Source organism: Schistocerca gregaria, chromosome 9 (genome assembly GCF_023897955.1).
Source record: "Schistocerca gregaria isolate iqSchGreg1 chromosome 9, iqSchGreg1.2, whole genome shotgun sequence".
NCBI lineage: Eukaryota > Metazoa > Arthropoda > Insecta > Orthoptera > Acrididae > Schistocerca > Schistocerca gregaria.
Genome location: NC_064928.1, coordinates 111,698,762 through 111,718,459, shown reverse-complemented (window position 1 = coordinate 111,718,459; position 19,698 = coordinate 111,698,762). Strand labels below are relative to the sequence as shown.

General features: G+C 47.2%; 1 protein-coding gene across 4 annotated transcripts in view; it reads left to right on the top strand.

Annotated features, from left to right (window-relative positions):
• Positions 1 to 19,698, top strand: part of LOC126291686 (fasciclin-2) — an 856,801-nt gene that overhangs the window by 600,952 nt on the left and 236,151 nt on the right. The window lies entirely within an intron of this gene.

Sequence of the window (19,698 nt, the reverse complement as noted above, 5' to 3'; positions counted from 1 at the left end):
TCACCCCTTTAAACATTAACATGCCAAATCCGATTAACGCTGGCTGACCCTGCGTAACTGCGGGGCAAGACTCAAGTGATAGATAGGTAGATAGAATTTGGCAAGGAACGCTTATTATATAATTTTCAACTTGCTGCAAATCTGTTTTATAATTTTAATAAAGTTACTTCCCTACTGTATAAATCACCATTACTGTCTAGTCGGTAAGCAGTTAGAAAATTTTACTACTAACAGAGACACAAAAGTGGCCCACAGGTAAAAAAGGTTGTCTGACCGTGTACTACACAACGAATGTGAAGGGGTCATACTTCACTTTCGACACATGTTGGACAGGAATGCTGTAATGAGGATGCTGTGTACAATTTCTGTTTCCGGCATTTTTTTCAGTTGAAGTATTCACGCTTTGAAACGAGAATAGATTTCGAACAGTGAACATGTTGCACTTTGTATGCCCATTGGTACACAACGTATTGCGGGTGGATAACAAGAATGCGACAGTGGCCTCGCCTTCCTATAATAGGAGTTCGTGTATAACCAAGGGCCGAAGTGAGTTTATTCAAATGGTTCAAATGGCTCTGAGCACTATGGGACTTAACATCTGTGGTTATCAGTCCCCTAGAAAATTTGAACTACTTAAACCAAACTAACCTAAGGACATAACACACATCCATGCCCGAGGCAGGATTCGAACATGCGACCGTAGCAGCCGCGCGGTTCCGGACTGAGCGCCTAGAACCGCTAGACCTCCGCGGCCGTCTGAGGGTTTATTCTTTTTACTGCAATGGTTAGGCAGCCTCAAGTGTAAGTTTGTTTTTATTTCAGCTGAAGTCAGATCGAGGCCTACGAATATCTTTGTGGAAACAGGCAGTTGGCCAAGATTCTACGAGCTACAGATATTTTTTACCAAATATCGGTTTCAGTCCTTCGATCTTCGTTCCTTATAAGCAATTGTAATATTTTGAAAATACGAGAGTTTTTGTTACATTAAAGAAATAAGTACCTTTTAGGATTTTAAAGTTAAAATAGGCGTTAACGTTGAAATCGGCTGTTTAAGGTGCTATAAAATTGGCGGTTTTCCAGTTTAATTACTCATGAAACTCCCAAGCAGAAGTTTATTTGCAACTACGAACAAAGGTAAAGAATAGGTTTTAACCTAAAGATCCGTGGTCTAGTGGTCAGTACGTGCTACCGTGCTGGCCACAATCTTCGTGAAGAGCTCTCGGGGTAGGGCGTTCCATTCCCCGACCAGCGCGGTTGAAAACTGGATAGTCGTCTCCCCAACTCATCCCACACGTTGGAATTTAACGCTTTGCACACCAAGCGCGAGCGGAGCTCCGACCACAAATGAACGTGTTGTAAAGACCGCGCCCGAGTACAGGCTCCTCGACGAGGGAGCCATCTGTCCCTCAAAAACTGGACTCACTGCGCATGAGAACAGTGGAGGAACGTCTCGCTACCTGTCCCTTGACTGGGGTGCTGCCTTTTATTGTCAGATTCTAGAACTACTTCGAAAGAAACATTAGCTAATGTAACAGCTTCTGTCGCGAATGGCTGAGGCATTATGATCGCGCGTATAGTCGTTAGGTTTTGCAGTTTGCTGCAGTTCTGCTACAAATGCGTCACGTTGTGGAGTGAGCAAGATACTTTGGAGCCCTAAGTGGAAGAAATTGCTCACTAATTCGCCTAGCACTTATTTAAAAATAAATATCAGTTACATATGAGCCAGTAGCGCCTTAGAAACAGCATAGGTGGCCGGTCTTGTAGGCCAGATATTCTCCTAAGCGGCCGGTCTCCAAAGGGGGAAAGGGCAGACAGTCTGTACGCCGAATATCATCTCATTCCAAGACCTCCTGCACCTGAACTGTTCTATGCGGTCGTGCATTGGCATCCACAAAAAACGATGTTAGGGACGCACACACCTCTGAAAAGACCTACTGTGTCACGATAACATTAACCGGTGAGAGGTCCGTATACAAAATCGTGGAGGTCATTATGCTTATGCAACGTGATGCCTCCGCACACCGTAACACCTGGACCAGCAAAAAGATCATGTTCAGAAATCTTTTTGGCTGGCTTACATGTTCCAGCTTCTCGCCGAATGAGGGTGCGTCCCGACTCGATTGAATACCAATTGCCGGGCTTGGTGGCCGAGCGATTCTAGGCGCTATTGTCGGGAACCGCGCGACTGCACCGGTCACAGGTTCGAATCCTGCCTCGCGCATGGATGTGTGTGATGTCCTTAGGTTAGTTAGGTTTAAGTAGTTCTAAGTTCTAGGGGACTGATGACCTCAGATATTAAGTACCATAGTGCGCAGAGCCATTTGAACCACTTTTTGAGTACCATTTTATTAGCTACTGCGTCTATTCGTCTAATCTTCAGTATTCTTCTGAAGCATGAGGTCGTAGTTTTCGAGTTAGCCAAGAAAAATATACGAAAGTGACCTTCGAACACACCCCTATTCCAATACTCAGTCCGCACATGACACTCCCTTCTATCGGTATACGAATTATTTCACACTCAGCCTTTTTTGGCCCTCATTGACTAGCGTTATTACGTCACCGTTTACTCGATCACCTACAAATTTGTAAAATTGACGCTTGTGTAAACTTTACCCAACAATTTTGTGATTTTTACCAGCATAAAATAAACATTGTTGTATTTGTTACGATTACATTGTTGAATTCGTTAGGGCTTATGACTACGAAACTACTGTGATTGTAAGGCCTAAGTTTGGATGGAATTGTCAACGTATTTAGTTTTAGCGTAACGCTCACAAAAGTTGCTTTCAAACGAATAATGTTAACGAAGTAGCCGACTAGGCTGGTGGCTTAATAACTTAATCGGGCGCTGAAGACCTTGCTGTCGTGCGCCCAAAACTCCACTACTACTACTACTACTAACTTAATCAATAGAGACCAAAACAGGTCGAATATCGGAAGTAGTTCGTGTAGTCGGAAATTTTTGTACACTGGTAGTGGGTAGTGTCATCAACAACATACTGGTAATCCAGCCTCGTAAGGGATGAATGAGGGTGGACCTGCGTGCTATGGTCACTCTTGCACGTTTTTCTTGAGTATCTCGAAAACCATGGCCTGCAGCGAAAACTAACCCAGTACAAAATTTACTATGTTAAATTTATTACAAAAATTTCTTGCTTATTTTTTTATGTAGGAGTAGTAGTTTCAATGTATGGAGCGAAGAGTGGTTTATGGAGACCATCTATAACAACACAGCGATAGAGACACCCGAATCAACCAGTATGTTCGGGGTGCTCAAAAACAGTCTGAAAAGCTTATCAAGATGTTTCTGGGTAGCTTGTGCTGGGGAAATAACTGATCAGTAAACATTTCGATGTGTTGCGCCGTTTCCGAGTTCTTTAGCATTGAAGTTAACCAGTCAATCCGTTGCGCGCGCAAATTGAGGTGATTTCCTAAAACCGAGCAAGAGAACGATACGAAAATTGGACCTGGGGCGGCAGTAAGGATGCAACCTGTCAAAAACACTGGGCAGTCGCGTGCGATACCATCTGCGCTATGTGAGAACAACTGACACTAATTGTATCTGGCGGGCGACGGCCTGATTGGGTAACTTGATTGCTAATTTACTCGGAAACGGCACAACGTATCGAATTGTTTATTCACATTTATTTCCCAACGCAACCTATCCTGCAATGCCCTAACAAGCTTTTCAGACTTCTGTATCGAACGGAAATGGCACGTAGCACAGGCGAAACGCAGTCATTACTTTAAGTGTAAAGTTTGACTACAATAACAACTGTTTCACATAGGAAAGGCCAGTCATTGCCCATAATTGTGGAAATATTACGCTGCAGTGTGCGTCAAGTTTCGCCACATGAACGAAGTGCACGGAGACGTCCGAGAGTATTTGGGGGGAGTACGAAACTGTCCGATGTTGTGCAGTAGCTGTAGCGCACCAAGTCAGTCAGTCGGTCGGTGATATTTTCCATTATCTAGTTACTTGTGTTCCTTAACATCAGAAGCTTTCTTCTGTAAAGTTCACGTATGTTTATGTATAATAAACTCGCCACGATGGCATCCCTCTTTTCCATTTATTTGTTTATTTGGCCGTTTAGGCCCTTTAGGATCACAGTGGACTTGTTCAGTAATTTTTCTTTCTTCCCAATACCTCTTCATTCTCCCGCTCTTCCTAGTTCTCTCTGCGTCCGTGATCATAATTTTGATTGTGGCATCAGTCCACTTATGGCCTTCCACAGTGTTCCTATCCTGCATTTGCTGCGTATGCATTTTTTTCTCTTATTCGCATTGTTTGACAGTCTCATCTGACTTCTTTCGCCCAATTCTCCACTGTTTAAAGCATGCTGCGCCCCACGTTTTGTTGGTCGACGTGTTGGCTCCATCCTTATGATATCACTCTTATTTTCCGTATCTTGCTTGAAACTGGGTCAACTCTCTCATACAGCTCGTGCCCCTTGTATCTTTCCACTTATTTCATTCTTCATTCTTTAGGCGGATTACACGCTCTCTTGTCCAAGGTGGACGCCTACGTTGCGTACAGTACGGTGTTTCTGAGTGTTGAAATACACTCCTGGAAATTGAAATAAGAACACCGTGAATTCATTGTCCCAGGAAGGGGAAACTTTATTGACACATTCCTGGGGTCAGATACATCACATGATCACACTGACAACCACAGGCACATAGACACAGGCAACAGAGCATGCACAATGTCGGCACTAGTACAGTGTATATCCACCTTTCGCAGCAATGCAGGCTGCTATTCTCCAATGGAGACGATCGTAGAGATGCTGGATGTAGTCCTGTGGAACGGCTTGCCATGCCATTTCCACCTGGCCCCTCAGTTGGACCAGCGTTCGTGCTGGACGTGCAGACCGCGTGAGACGACGCTTCATCCAGTCCCAAACATGCTCAATGGGGGACAGATCCGGAGATCTTGCTGGCCAGGGTAGTTGACTTACACCTTCTAGAGCACGTTGGGTGGCACGGGATACATGCGGACGTGCATTGTCCTGTTGGAACAGCAAGTTCCCTTGCCGGTCTAGGAATGGTAGAACGATAGGTTCGATGACGGTTTGGATGTACCGTGCACTATTCAGTGTTCCCTCGACGATCACCAGAGGTGTACGGCCAGTGTAGGAGATCGCTCCCCACACCATGATGCCGGGTGTTGGCCCTGTGTGCCTCGGTTGTATGCAGTCGTGATTGTGGCGCTCACCTGCACGGCGCCAAACACGCATACGACCATCATTGGCACCAAGGCAGAAGCGACTCTCATCGCTGAAGACGACACGTCTCCATTCGTCCCTCCATTCACGCCTGTCGCGACACCACTGGAGGCGGGCTGAACGATGTTGGGGCGTGAGCGGAAGACGGCCTAACGGTGTGCGGGACCGTAGCCCAGCTTCATGGAGACGGTTGCGAATGGTCCTCGCCGATACCCCAGGAGCAACAGTGTCCCTAATTTGCTGGGAAGTGGCGGTGCGGTCCCCTACGGCACTGCGTAGGATCCTACGGTCTTGGCGTGCATCCGTGCGTCGCTGCGGTCCGGTCCCGGGTCGACGGGCACGTGCACCTTCCGCCGACCACTGGCGACAACATCGATGTACTGTGGAGACCTCACGCCCCACGTGTTGAGCAATTCGGCGGTACGTCCACCCGGCCTCCCGCATGCCCACTGTACGCCCTCGCTCAAAGTCCGTCAACTGCACATACGGTTCACGTCCACGCTGTCGCGGCATGCTACCAGTGTTAGAGACTGCGATGGAGCTCCGTATGCCACGGCAAACTGGCTGACACTGACGGCGGCGGTGCACAAATGCTGCGCAGGTAGCGCCATTCGACGGCCAACACCGCGGTTCCTGGTGTGTCCGCTGTGCCGTGCGTGTGATCATTGCGTGTACAGCCCTCTCGCAGTGTCCGGAGCAAGTATGGTGGGTCTGACACACCGGTGTCAATGTGTTCTTTTTTCCATTTCCAGGAGTGTATGTCTCAGTTTGGCAGTACGGACAGGTGTTTCTTTCCTTTGATCGGTTTGGCAACATATCGTAGTTTCTGCAGCGTTTGGGACTCGTATATTAAGCTATTGCCGGTCTGTTATTTGTCTGTTTTTATTTCCCCCAGGTAACAGAAGCTCTGCACATTCTACACACTCTGAGCTTCGACCTTCCGATTGATCTCTACGTTGAACACGTTAGTCTTACAGTACGCCCTCTTGAGGTCGGCGTTCGCTATAACTGCAGAAAGATTTTCTAGTGCCTGTACTTCATTTATGTATTAACGGCAGGTACCTGCATTCCAATCAGAAGCCACACATTATCAGTTTACACCACGGTAGCGCTACCGACAGCTAGGGACATCATCGTACGAACTGTAGCACGGAGCCGCTAGGTGAAGGTCTAAATCCTAGCAGGAGAAATTAATTCAAGGAAGAATTGATCACATCACGACGTGGCATGGACTCGACTAATGTCTGAAGAAGTGCTGGAGGAAATTGATACCATGAATCTTGCAAGGCTGTCTATAAACCCGTAAGAGTAAGAGGGTTGGAGATCTCTTCTGTACAGCACGTTGCAAGGCATCCCAGATATGCTCAATAATGTTCACGTCTGGGGAGTCTGGTAGCCAGCGAAAGTGAAGTGTGTTCCTGGAGCCACTTTGTAGTAATTCTGGCCGTGTGGGGTGTCACACTGCCCTATTGGAATTGCCCAAGTAAGTCTGAACGCAAAAAGGACATGAATGTTTGCATGTGATCAGACAGGATGCTTACGTACGTGTCATCTGGCAGAGTCATATCTAGACGTATCAGGGGTCCCATGTCACTCCAATCTCACACGCCCCACACCATGACAGAGCCTCCTCCAGCTTGAACGGTCCCCTGTCGATATCCATCATCAACAGTTCATTGTCGGTGTTGACGAGCCCAGGCGAGGAGTAAAGCTGTGTGAGTCGTCATGGTTACACGAGTGGGCCTTCGGTTCCGAAAGCCCAGACCGTTGAAATGATCGCAGCTGCAACTTGTTTATGGCCCAAGACTGAAATTTGCAACAATTTGCGGAAGGGCTGCATTTCTGTCACGTTGCACGATTCTCTTCAGTCGTCGTTGGTCCCGTTCTTGCAGGATCCTATCCTGGCCGCAGCGATATCGGAGATTTGATCTTTTACCGGATTCCTGATATTCCCCCTACACTCTTGAAACCTTCGTACGGGAAAATGGCCACGTCATCGCTACCTCGGAGATTCTGTGTCCCATCGCTCGCCGCCGACTATGACACCACGTTCAAACTCGCTTATATCCTGATAACGTGCCATTATAGGAGTAGTAAACGATTTAACATCTGCGCCTGACACTTATTGTCTTATACTGGCGTTGCCGACCGCAAGCCGCATTCTGCATGTTTACATATCTCTATATTTGAATACGCATGCCTAGATCAGTTTCTTTGGCGCTTCGGTGTAATTAACAATATTGAGATCTAGGCGTATGTTGGAACATATCCCACGAATAGAATTTCAGTACAATTAAAATTTCAGACAGGTATCTCAACAACGTCTAGGGTCGAAACTAAAAACAGGCGGTATTTCTGTGGGTCACGTTTCTACGGACGTCTGACCCAGAGACTGCGATTTCTCACAGTGTATTGTGTCGAAACACATCGCTGCCCTTACGTGACATACACCGATTTAACACACAGACTCACATGGACACACGCACATAGATGTTAAGTTAGCCCTTGTTGACATCTACACTTCTTTTTGTTCCTACACGTAAAGGAAGTAGAGAAACATACCTAACCTATTGGGTGATTCAGCTGGCCCTGCCTGTGGGTTTTATGCATCCTTGCATATCTTCAAAGACCACACCCGAGATTTTCGCATTCTCTCGCTCACTACGCGCATGCATATAGAAAAAATGAACGTCTTTTTGTAGGAAATTTAATGTAGTTAGATGTTGTACTGGTGTATGTTTTCGGTGGAGGCCACAGTTTTAGAGTTACTCAAGAAAAAAGCGTTTGAACGTTACTTTTATACGTCTTCCTCGAATAATTTGAAACTATGGCCTCCAGCGGAAACGTATTCCAGTACATAATTAGGCTACTTTAAATTTCGTAGAGAAAGGGTTTGGTAATTTTTTCTGTAGGACTTAATACTTTACGTGTAGCGAGCGAGAGAATACGAAAATCTTGCGGGTGGTATTTGAAAGCATTGTGGGTTACATGAAACCCGTAGGTTGAGGCAGCTGAGTCACGCTGCCGATTTCACGAATCATATATATCGTACGTCGATCCAGTCCACCAGAACATATGTCACAGTTTTTAACCTCCTCCCTGTCCCCACTTTCCTCCATTACCAAATTAAGTAATTATTGATGAATCAGCGTGTGTTTACCAATCTGTTCCCTTTTTGTAACCAGGTTGTGTGTCGTGATCCTCCCTCCAACCCCTTTCCCGCGCATTCGATTAACTTCATTTTTATTAGTTACCCCATCTGATCTTCAGAATTCTTATGTAATACCACTCTCTTGTTTTCTTATTATTATTTAGCATTAATTAGTGCAGCCCAGAGTAACTGTGCCGCCGCAGAGAAATATTTTTGTTTTCTCTGAAAGTTTTGGACAAAAATGTGTAAAGAGGGTTCATTTGCTACAGTAGAAAGGGCAGAATGTCTTTGACTGACAGCTCCACGGATTCGTGACCCGCAGATTGCGATATTGCATTCAGCTTTCTGTCGAAACGTACCTCCCAACCCCTCGTACGTGGCATAGAACGAGTGCACACACACACACACACACACACACACACACACACACACACACACACACACACACGGACACACACAGACGTACTTACCGCCGCGAGCACTGGCTTTTCTAATTAGGACGCAGCCGAAGCCTGTGATCTGGCTTCGGCACATTACTCTTTGCACGGGCGCACGCGCTCTATGAACCGGCGCACACGGGGCGGAAGCCATGAAAGCACAGCAGCGTAAACACGCCCCATTTGACGTGCTCCCCTCGTCTCGCTGGCGAATGCTTTGCCGTGTGACGGATTTTCAGCCGACGTCTGCCGCTCAGCTGCCGTGGCAGGAAGTCGATGTGCCGCTCTGCAAATGTAACTAGTAGTTTAAAGCCACCTCATCGGACAGGCATCAGTGAATACTTCCATCTGACAGCGAAAAGAAAGGAAGGGAAAAAAGTCGCGCGGGGGAGGGTTGCCAAATGGGAAATGGAGATCAGCACGTTTATTTATTTAGCGTGGCAAAGATTGGGACAAGCAAACCCTGTCTTTAATCCAACGAGACTGTACGTATTATTTTGCGTTACGTTCGCGACGATTAGCGTGATATACACTTAACGAGCAGAGTTCTAAAGCTAGCATTACCTACCGTAGACAAGGGTTTCCCAAACCGTGTTCCGTGGGAAGTGAAAACAAGTGCTCCACGAAAAACTGTTAATAACATGACTTTTCCTCCATACTGTGATGACACTAATTGGTTTCTAAAAGATTTATTACGTTTTCTGTGTGATTAGTAATGATTTAAAATTGAAATATCCACTGAAAAAAACAAATTTTTGTATTTTTTTTTAATTTTATTAACCTTCCAATTAAAAAAAGGTGTTCCATAAAATTACAAAATTCTCAAAATGTTCTATCAGAGCAAAAGTTTGGGAACCCGTGTCCATAGATTATCGTAAGTGTGGCAGGGGCGACGAGTCTGGCGAACGAGCCGGCCACGACACATCTCCCCCACGTCCAATCTAACTATTTGGGAATTGTCTCTGCAACTCATTTCTAGCCATCAGCGATAAACGTGAAGGCCACCTATCGCTTTGATATCGCATTCTGTGCCTTGCTCCGAAAGGTATGTCTTCCAATAACAGACCTAATGTTTCTTGGAGGAGTCTGGTGTACTTCCTACCATTAAGATTTCCCTCGGTGAAATAGGAGCCTGTAATTCTATCAAATGGTTCAAATTGCTCTGAGCACTATGGGACTTAACTTCTGAGGTCATCAGTCCCCTAGAACTTAGAACTACTTATACCTAACTAACCTAAGGATATCTCACACATCCATGTCCGAGGCAGGATTCGAACCTGCGACCGTAGCGGTCGCGCGGTTCCAGGCTGAAGCGCCTACAACCGCTCGGCCACTGCGGCCTGCTATAATTCTGTCCTCCAGAATCCCAACTTGCCGGAGCCAACATGGATAATGCATGTTATACAAATTAACATTTCCGTGGTTCGTGAATGTAACCTTGTCAGTAAATAAATTCAAATTAAGAAATGTGTCATCCATCTGAACCTGAAGTTGAGCCCATCGGCGACGCCTCCAAGCCGTACCAGTTAATTCTTGGTGGAGACTGATATGGTAAATGATGGCTCTTGCCAGATTCCCTTGCGATTTGACGCGAATTAACACAAGGGTCTCGAACCACTGTGGCAAGAGTTCCAATTTCCGTTCCCTCGTAGTAGCTTTCCATTGCCGGATATGTTCCCGTTGCGTTACAGATCCACTTGCTCCCAATTTGTCATACACGTACAGGGGGTACACTTTCAGATATTTATTGCACAAGAATGGACCACGCGGCTACCCCTTGTGGCAGGTGTAACAAGAAACGAGTTTAATACAACAGGGAGATACGTAACTAAAACTTTATGACTACCCCTCGTATGTGGCCGATTTCATTTTTCATCTCTGTCCTGTACGAGTTAGGACTCCTTTCAAGGAACGTTAACACGAGTTTTCCCCTTTTTAGTGCCTTACTCTGCTTCCTTCACTCCTTAGACGCCATAAAGTATGAGATCAAAAGTATTCGGACACCTGCCTGAAAATGATATACAAGTTCGTGGCGCCCTCCATCGGTTATGCTGGAATTCCATATGCTGTTGGCCCACCATTAGCCTTGATGACAGCTTCTCGCAGGCATACGTTCAGTCATGTGCTGGAAGGTTTCTTGTGGAACGGTAGCCGATTCTTCACGGAGTGCTGCACTGAGGAGAGGTATCGATGTCGGTCGGTGAGGCCTGGCACGAAGTCGACGTTCCAAACTATCCCGAAGGTGTTCTATCGGATCCGGGTCAGGGCTCTGTGCAGGCTAGTCCATGACAGGGATGTTATTGTCGTGTAACCATTCCGCCACAGGCCGTGCATGATGAACAAGTGCTCTGATCGTGTTGAAAGATGCAATCGCCGTCCCCGAATTGCTCTTCAACTGTCGGACGCAAGAAGGGGTGCAAGCCCCCTCCATGAAAAACACGACACACCATAACACCAACACCTCCGAATTTTACTGTTGGCACTACACACGCTGGCAGATGACGTTCACCGGAGATTAGCCATGTCCATACCCTGCCATCGGATCGCCACATCGTGTACCGCGATTAGTCACACCACACAACGTTTTTCCACTGTTCAGTTGTCCAAAGTTTACGCTCCATACACCCAACGAGGCGTTGTTTCGCAATTCGCGTGATGTGTGGCGTATGAGCAGCCGCTCGACCATGACATCCAAATTTTCTCACCTCCCGCCTAACTGTCCTAGTACTTGCAGTGGAACCTGATGCAGTTTGTGTGATGGTCTGGATACATGTCTGCCTATTACACATTACGGACCACTTCGACTGTCGAGACGGTCTCTGTCAGTCAAGAGACGAGTTGGGCGTGTAAGTTTTTGTGCTCTACGTGTCCCTGCACGTTTCCACTTCACTATTACATCGGAAAGAGTGGACCTAGGGATGTTTGGGAGTGTGGAAACCACGCAGACGTATGGCGCAAGTGACTCCCAATCACCTGAGCTCGTTCGATGTCTGTGCGCTGCGCGGAGCGCCCCATTCTGCTCTCTCACGATGTCTAATGACTACTGAGATCGCTGATATGGAGTAACTGGCAGTAGGTGGCAGAACAATGCACGCAGTATGAAAACGTATGTTTTTGGAGGTGTCCGGATACTTTTGATCAGGTAGTGTGTCAGTTCTGGAAAGGTGTAGACGAAGATTAAGATTATTGCTCTTTCAAATTACTTTACCTGCGTTCAGCGCTACTGTTGCCACAAACGATGGCGAAGAGAAAAGAGACATGTTCTAGTATGTAATGGTGCGAAGCACAGCTATACTTGAAGCTGGCCAGTGAATAGACCATGTAGTGTAGACAGTAGGTACTTGGATGCCACAGCAGACCAAGGAGTCGACCCATTTTTAGTGTTAGACGAGACTTCATATCAGCCCTAAATGATGAATTATGCCTACACCAATGTGAATTGAAACCGAAGTCGGAAGTTTTCGGTCGTGAGTACAGTTTCAGCGCCAGTATGTAGGAAACAGTGTGAATGAGGAATAATGCAGTACGGGCGTATTTCGTAGAGCTGATCCACTGTAGCTGACCATTCCCGCGGTGTTAGACGGTGAGTTGGAACTGGGCCCAGATGTGGCGAGATGAGATGAGATGATACGCTCCGGAGCTGGCCACGTACGCTGGGGCGAATACCCAGCGTGGGGTGTGTGTGTGTGTGTGTGTGTGTGTGTGTGTGTGTGTGTGTGTGTGCGTGAGCAGTGAGCTGGGCTGCTAATGCAGCCAAATTAATAGCGACACGCCCGCTGCCGGTCCGCAAAGGGCAGAGCGCCACGCCAGAGACTGCCTGCTGTCCTGCTCTGTTTTGTTGGCGGCTGAGCGTCTGCGTGCGCCACATGGCGACGTCCCCTGCCCAGTGTTATACCTGTTGGATGCTGGACGCAGCGGCGGCCCCTACTAAGCGCCCTCTCCACCTTCAATAATACAGGATGATTCAAAAAGAATACCACAACTTTAAAAATGTGTATTTAATGAAAGAAACATAATATAACCTTCTGTTATACATCATTACAAAGAGTATTTAAAAAGGTTTTTTTTTCACTCAAAAACAAGTTCAGAGATGTTCAATATGGCCCCCTCCAGACACTCGAGCAATATCAACCCGATACTCCAACTCGCTCCACACTCTCTGTAGCATATGAGGCGTAACAGTTTGGATAGCTGCTGTTATTTCTCGTTTCAAATCATCAATGGTGGCTGGGAGAGGTGGCCGAAACACCATATCCTTAACATACCCCCATAAGAAAAAAATCGCAAGGGGTAAGATTAGGGCTTCTTGTAGGCCAGTGATGAGGTGCTCTGTCACGGGCTGCCTGGCGGCCGATCTATCGCCTCGGGTAGTTGACGTTCAGGTAGTTACGGACAGATAAGTGCCAATGTGGTGGCTCCATCCTGCAGAAATGTGAATTGTTGTGCTTCTTGTTCGAGCTGAGGGAACAGCCAATTCTCTAACATCTCCAGATACTGTAGTCCAGTTACAGTAGCACCTTCGAAGAAAAAGAGACCAAAAAGTTTATTGGCTGAAGTGGCGCAGAAAACGTTCACCTTTGGCGAGTCACGTTCATACTGAGTTGTTTCCCGCGGATTCTCAGTGCCCCATATACAGTCATTGTGACGATTGACTTTCCCGTTAGTGTGGAAAGTTGCTTCATCACTAAACACAATCTTTGAATCGAAAGATTCATCTGTTTCCATTTGAGCAAGGATAAAATCACAGAAATCGATTCTTTTAATCTTATCAGCTGCAGACAGTGCTTGAACCAATTTCAGACGATAAGGTTTCATAACTAACCTTTTTCGTAGGACTCTCCATACAGTTGATTGTGGAATTTGCAGCTCTCTGCTAGCTCTGCGAGTCGATTTTCCTGGGCTGCGAACAAATGCTTGCTGCATGCGTGCTACATTTTCATCACTCGTTCTCGGCCGTCCAGAACTTTTCCCTTTGCACAAACACCCATTCTCTGTAAACTGTTTATACCAACGTTTAATACACCACCTATCAGGAGGTTTAACACCATACTTCGTTCGAAATGCACGCTGAACAACTGTCGTCGATTCACTTCTGCCGTACTCAATAACACAAAAAGCTTTCTGTTGAGCGGTCGCCATCTTAGCATCAACTGACGCTGACGCCTAGTCAACAGCGCCTCAAGCGAACAAATGTACAACTAAATGAAACTTTATAGCTCCCTTAATTCGCCGACAGATAGTGCTTAGCTCTGCCTTTTGTCGTTGCAGAGTTTTAAATTCCTAAAGTTGTGGTATTCTTTTTGAATCACCCTGTATTGTATGATGATATTCGAGTTATACAACTTTCGAAAACCTCAGCGCGGTGGTGCAGGAAAACAGTCAGTGAGGGTCTGTAAGTACCGACAGGGGATCTGGAGGCGTGGCCAGCTACGACACGTTTCTCATTTGAGGACGGCCCGGTCGAGGTGGTCCCACAGGAGGTGCCTAAATCAAGGGAATTTGGTGGCCAGTAGAGCACGTACACCGCGACCTCTCTGACGCATTGCATTATCCTGCTGGTAGATGGCATCGCTCTGCCGGGGAAAAACAAACTGCGTTTAGGGGTGGGCGTGGTCCCCAACAACAGATACATACTTGCGTTGATCCATTGTGCTTCCGAGAATGAAGAGATCACCCAGGAGAGCCCGCATCTCGTGGTCGTGCGGTAGCGTTCTCGCTTCCCACGCCCGGGTTTCCGGGTTCGATTCCCGGCGGGGTCAGGAATTTTCTCTGCCTCGTGATGGCTGTGTGTTGCGTGATGCCCTTAGGTTAGTTAGGTTTAAGTAGTTCTAAGTTCTAGGGGACTGATGACCATCGATGTTAAGTTCCATAGTGCTCAGAGCCAATTTTTTTTTTTTTTTTTTCGCCCAGGAGATTGCACGAAAACATTCCCGTACCGTACTGTTCCGGCAATTGTTGCAGGGTGTTTGCTTTGAGACTTTGCACGCCGTACACGCTAGCAGCCATCTGTCCGATGGAGCACAAAACCACCTGATCCATATGAAAAGGCCACCTGTCGCCACTCGTCCTGTTACGGTATTGGCTTGTAAATATCAGCCTTCGTCGCGATCAACAGCAGTCAGTCAATGACCTGATTAGAGTTTCCAGATAACAAAGTTCGTGACGATAAACTGAATTGAATCGAAATTGTCTGTTCAGATAAGGCTCGGTTCTACGTACAGCATGACGACACCGTGCGTGTCGTGTGTTTGAAGAGAACGAACATTGCGAGATTGCGTTCCCCCTCATCACACAAGTCCAGCGTCTTTTGTGAAGCAGCCCCGCTTTGTGGCCGCGCGGTTGAGGGCGCCATGTCACGGATTGCACGGCCCCTCCCGCCGGAAGTTCGAGTCCTCCCTCGGGCGTGGGTGTGTTTGTTGTTCTTAGCGTAAGTCAGTTAAGCAGTATGCACGTCTAGGGACCGATGACCTTAGCAGTTTGGTCCCTTAGGTATTCACATACATTTGAACATTGTTGTTGTGAGGCTACGAGGTGCCTTTGGGTACACAACACTACCACAACTGGTTTAGACAGCAGGCGTTACATTTGTGGCTTGTTAAGGCCAGTGGGTGTCACCTATCTTCCAGGTGTCCGTGTTGCTATATTTCAGCAGGATAACGCAAGACTGCACGTCCACCGTGTTGTCGCGACGTACACAGTGTGTTCGACTGTTGTTTTGGCTTGACCGGCACATTATTCAGACATCTCACCCATTGAAAACGTCTACTCACGAATTTCGGAGGGACTGTTACACCTGCTGTCGCTAGCCACTACAAACGATGAACTTTGACACAGAGTTGAAGCAGCCCGGAATGACGAATGCATATCTGTCACTCAAGCTCAGTTAGATTCGATACCCATGAGAGTTGTTGCTGACATAGACGGCAGATCTGTCCACTAAATTTGCTCCGTTCCCACCTCCAAATCATCGACAATTTAATGACGTGTTCTTCCCTGGCCCGCATCTCGTGTCCGTGCGGTAGCGTTCTCGCTTCCCAAGCCCGGTTTCGATTCCCGGCGGGGTCAGGGATTTTCTCTGCCTCGTGATGGCTGGGTGTTGTGTGATGTCCTTAGGTTAGTTAGGTTTATGTAGTTCTAAGTTCTAGGGGACTGATGACCATAGATGTTAAGTCCCATAGTTCAAAAAATGGTTCAGATGGCTCTGAGCACTATGGGACTTAACATCTATGGTCATCAGTCCCCTAGAACTTGGAACTACTTAAACCTAACTGACCTAAGGACATCACACAACACCCAGCCATCGCGAGGCAGAGAAAATCCCTGACCCCGCTGTGAATCGAACCAGGGAACCCGGGCGTGGGAAGCGAGCACGCTACCGCACGACCACGAGATGCGGGCTAAGTCCCATAGCGCTCAGAGCTATTTGAACAATTTTTTTGTTCTTCCCTGTATTCGCTAAACAGTGGTTTGATAAGTCTGGTAAAAATACGAGAAAAAAGGTTTGTTTCATAAACAACTAACCTTACTTCTCAACATAGTCTCCTTTGAGGACATACACTTAGTCCACAGATCCTCCAGCTTTTTCGTCGCATCGGAAAAATAGATTATGTTAAATTCTGCAAATCGATCACTGACTGGAACTGTCACTTCCTTCTTTGATGATAAGTTCTTCCCAACAAAAAATAAGTTTCACTTTAGGGGGAAGAAATCACTTGGGAATAAGGTGGATGAGGGACCAAATCAAAGCCGAATTCATAGGCTTTCGCTGATGTGCGAGATGGTGCATTATCCAAGTGAAAGAGCACTCTTTTCCTTGCCAGCCTTGGTGTTTTATCGGCCGACGCCAGTTTCAGACGATCCTGCAATGAGGCATAACAGGGCCCACTTATGGTTCTGCCTTTTCCCGCGTGATGTACAAAAGAATTATTCCTTGTAAATCCTTAAATTCCTTGGTGGTGACCTGAATTAGACGCCCAGATCGCACTTTGTGTTTTCTGCTTGTCCGACCATGTTTAAATTTATGAATACGGAAGAAAGTGCTCTTCAGTCTTGGTGCAGAGTCTACGTGAACTTCATCCAATTCTCTTTCGATTTGTGCGTCAGTCCAACCCTTCATATGGAAATGTTTAATAACAGTTCGAAACTCGGTTTTCTCCATTTTCAGTCGCAATCGACACATTGACCAATTCAGACGGCTGTCAGCGATGTACTGTACGCTGTACATTGGTGACATTCTGAATACGATCTTTTGAGTAATCAAGCTTACCAACCGTGAAAGCGCAACAAAAATGTTTCATTATTTCGTGGAATTTTTCCAGACTTATCCAGTCACTCTCGTACAGCGAGTAAAAATTCGTCATTTGCTATCCTTCGCTACGTTGCAATGTTAGGGGTCACGGGTATACAGGGTGTTACAAAAAGGTACGGCCAAACTTTCAGGAAACATTCCTCACACACAAAGAAAGAAAATATGTTATGTGGGCATGTGTCCGGAAACGCTTACTTTCCATGTTGGAGCTCATTTTATTACTTGTCTTCAATTCACATTGATCATGGAATGGAAACACACAGCAACAGAACGTACCAGCGTGACTTCAAACACTTTGTTACAGGAAATGTTCAAAATGTCCTCCGTTAGCGAGGATACATGCATCCACCCTCCGTCGCATGGGATCCCTGATGCGCTGATGCAGCCCTGGACAATGGCGTATTGTATCACAGCCGTCCACAATACGAGCACGAAGAGTCTCTGCATTTGGTACCGGGATTGCGTAGACAAGAGCTTTCAAATGCCCCCATAAATGAAAGTCAAGAGGGTTTTGGTCAGGAGAGCGTGGAGGCCATGGAATTGTTCCGCCTCTACCAATCCATCGTGCATGAACCACATGTTGTGTCGTAATTGTAAAGGCACATGTTCTAGCAGCACAGGTAGAGTATTCCGTATGAAATCATGATAACGTGCTCCGTTGAGCGTAGGTGGAAGAACATGGGGCCCAATCAAGGCATCACTAACAATGACTGCCCAAACGTTCACAGAAAATCTGTGTTGATGACGTGATTGCACAATTGCGTGCGGTTTCTCGTCAGCCCACACATGTTGAGTGTGAAAATTTACAATTTGATCACATACTGACGAAACTAAAATGAGCTCTAACTTGGAAAAATAAGCGTTTCCGGACACATGTCCACATAACATCTCTTCATTATTTGTGGGTGAGGAATGTTTCCTGAAAGTTTGGCCATACCTTCTTGTAACACCCTGTAGATGTAGATGTTCCCTTGCGCCTCCTCCGTTTAGAAACAGACGTTGTGCCAAATTTAAGTACGTTACGTAGTGTTATGACGTTTTGCGACCTGTTCGTTGGCGCTGTTCTCGCACCTGGTAGCCTGTATTCGCAGCCCGCCGGCGCTGCGGGTATTCTGATGGGGACCCGTCCTGAAACGAGACAAATAAACCGGCCGCCGCCGCCGCCGCTGCGCTCGCTAATGAGGCGCAATTGAAGGGCCGATGAACCGCCCGGGGCCGGGTTGGCAGCGGGCGTCCGTCACGCCCTCTCTCGTTGGCCGGCCGGCCGCCTGTATCACTTTACTACGTACGGCAGGGTTAGCGTTATCACGCCGCCTCGACGTCCTCCCGGCCATTCCAATCGGCGCCGCGAGAGAAAAACGCTGGTAATTTTCGCGATCATATTTCCCGCTGCCGGCTTTTCCACATATCTCTACTCCCACTCTCGTTCCTCCCCATCCTCGGTATCTCTCACACACGCTCTCTCTCTCTGGCAATTCTACAAATCCAGCGGCATAACCGGAGCAGCCGAGTTACGACCGGCGCAGAGCCATATGAATGAGGCGCGCCGAGCCCCACCTGCGCTCCGCAGAAAACAACTCGTTCTCGTCCGCGTAAGCCCTGCGCAGCGCAGCCGGGCAATACACCACACTACGTCACGGCTCGCAGTCGTTGCTTTCGCGACGCCTCGTGCTGTGGAAGTTATCACCGCCTGGCAGCTCGTGCGACACTGGCGCCCCAAGCGGCGCGATAGCCGTCTGTCTCGTTACGTCATAAGCGCCGCAAGAATAATTCGTGCTTTTTAACACCTTTTATTCGTAATTTACCGAATATTTATCACCCTTATGCGCCCGAAGCGTATATGAAACATCTAGAGACGTTAAGGATTGTGGCATAAATGTAAACATAGGCAAACCTCGCTAAGAAATATAACTGCAAGTAAGTGAATGGAAACAGTGTTTCAGGCCTAAATTCCCCCACACATTTCATTGTGGCATATGCCACATATTCGGCCATTGCAGCCCAGGACATCTCCCATGTATCCACTAGAGAGCACACGACGACCTGTGTGGTAGTGACCACTTCCCCATCTTCCTGTCGCCGTCCCACCGTCAGGTCCACGGACTCTTGCCCAGATGGGCTTTAAACAAGGCAGACTGGGACGCTTTTACCTCTGCTGTCACCGATGAATCTCCCCCACACGGTAACAACGATGTGGTGGTTGAGAACGTAACTACAACGATCGTTTCTGTGACGGAAAACGCGCACATACAGCGATGAAACTTCCAAAGTTGCACATTAAACACAGGCGTGTGCAAGGATGCCGACCGCATTTCACTCCAACACACCATTGGCGCGAAATCACGAATGTTGCGGAACATTTTGAACAGACCGTGTACATAGAATATGCTGTTCTAGTGTCCTTCGACCAAGAGAAACTCCCCGACCGTGTATGGAATTCCGGTCACCTTTTGAAACTACATACATACGCATTTACAGTTAACTATGTCCACCTTACTGCATACTTCTTCTCCAATCGCTCATCCTTTCTCAAATCTCGTACCCTCCATCCCCATTGCAGGAGTGCCGCAAGGCTCC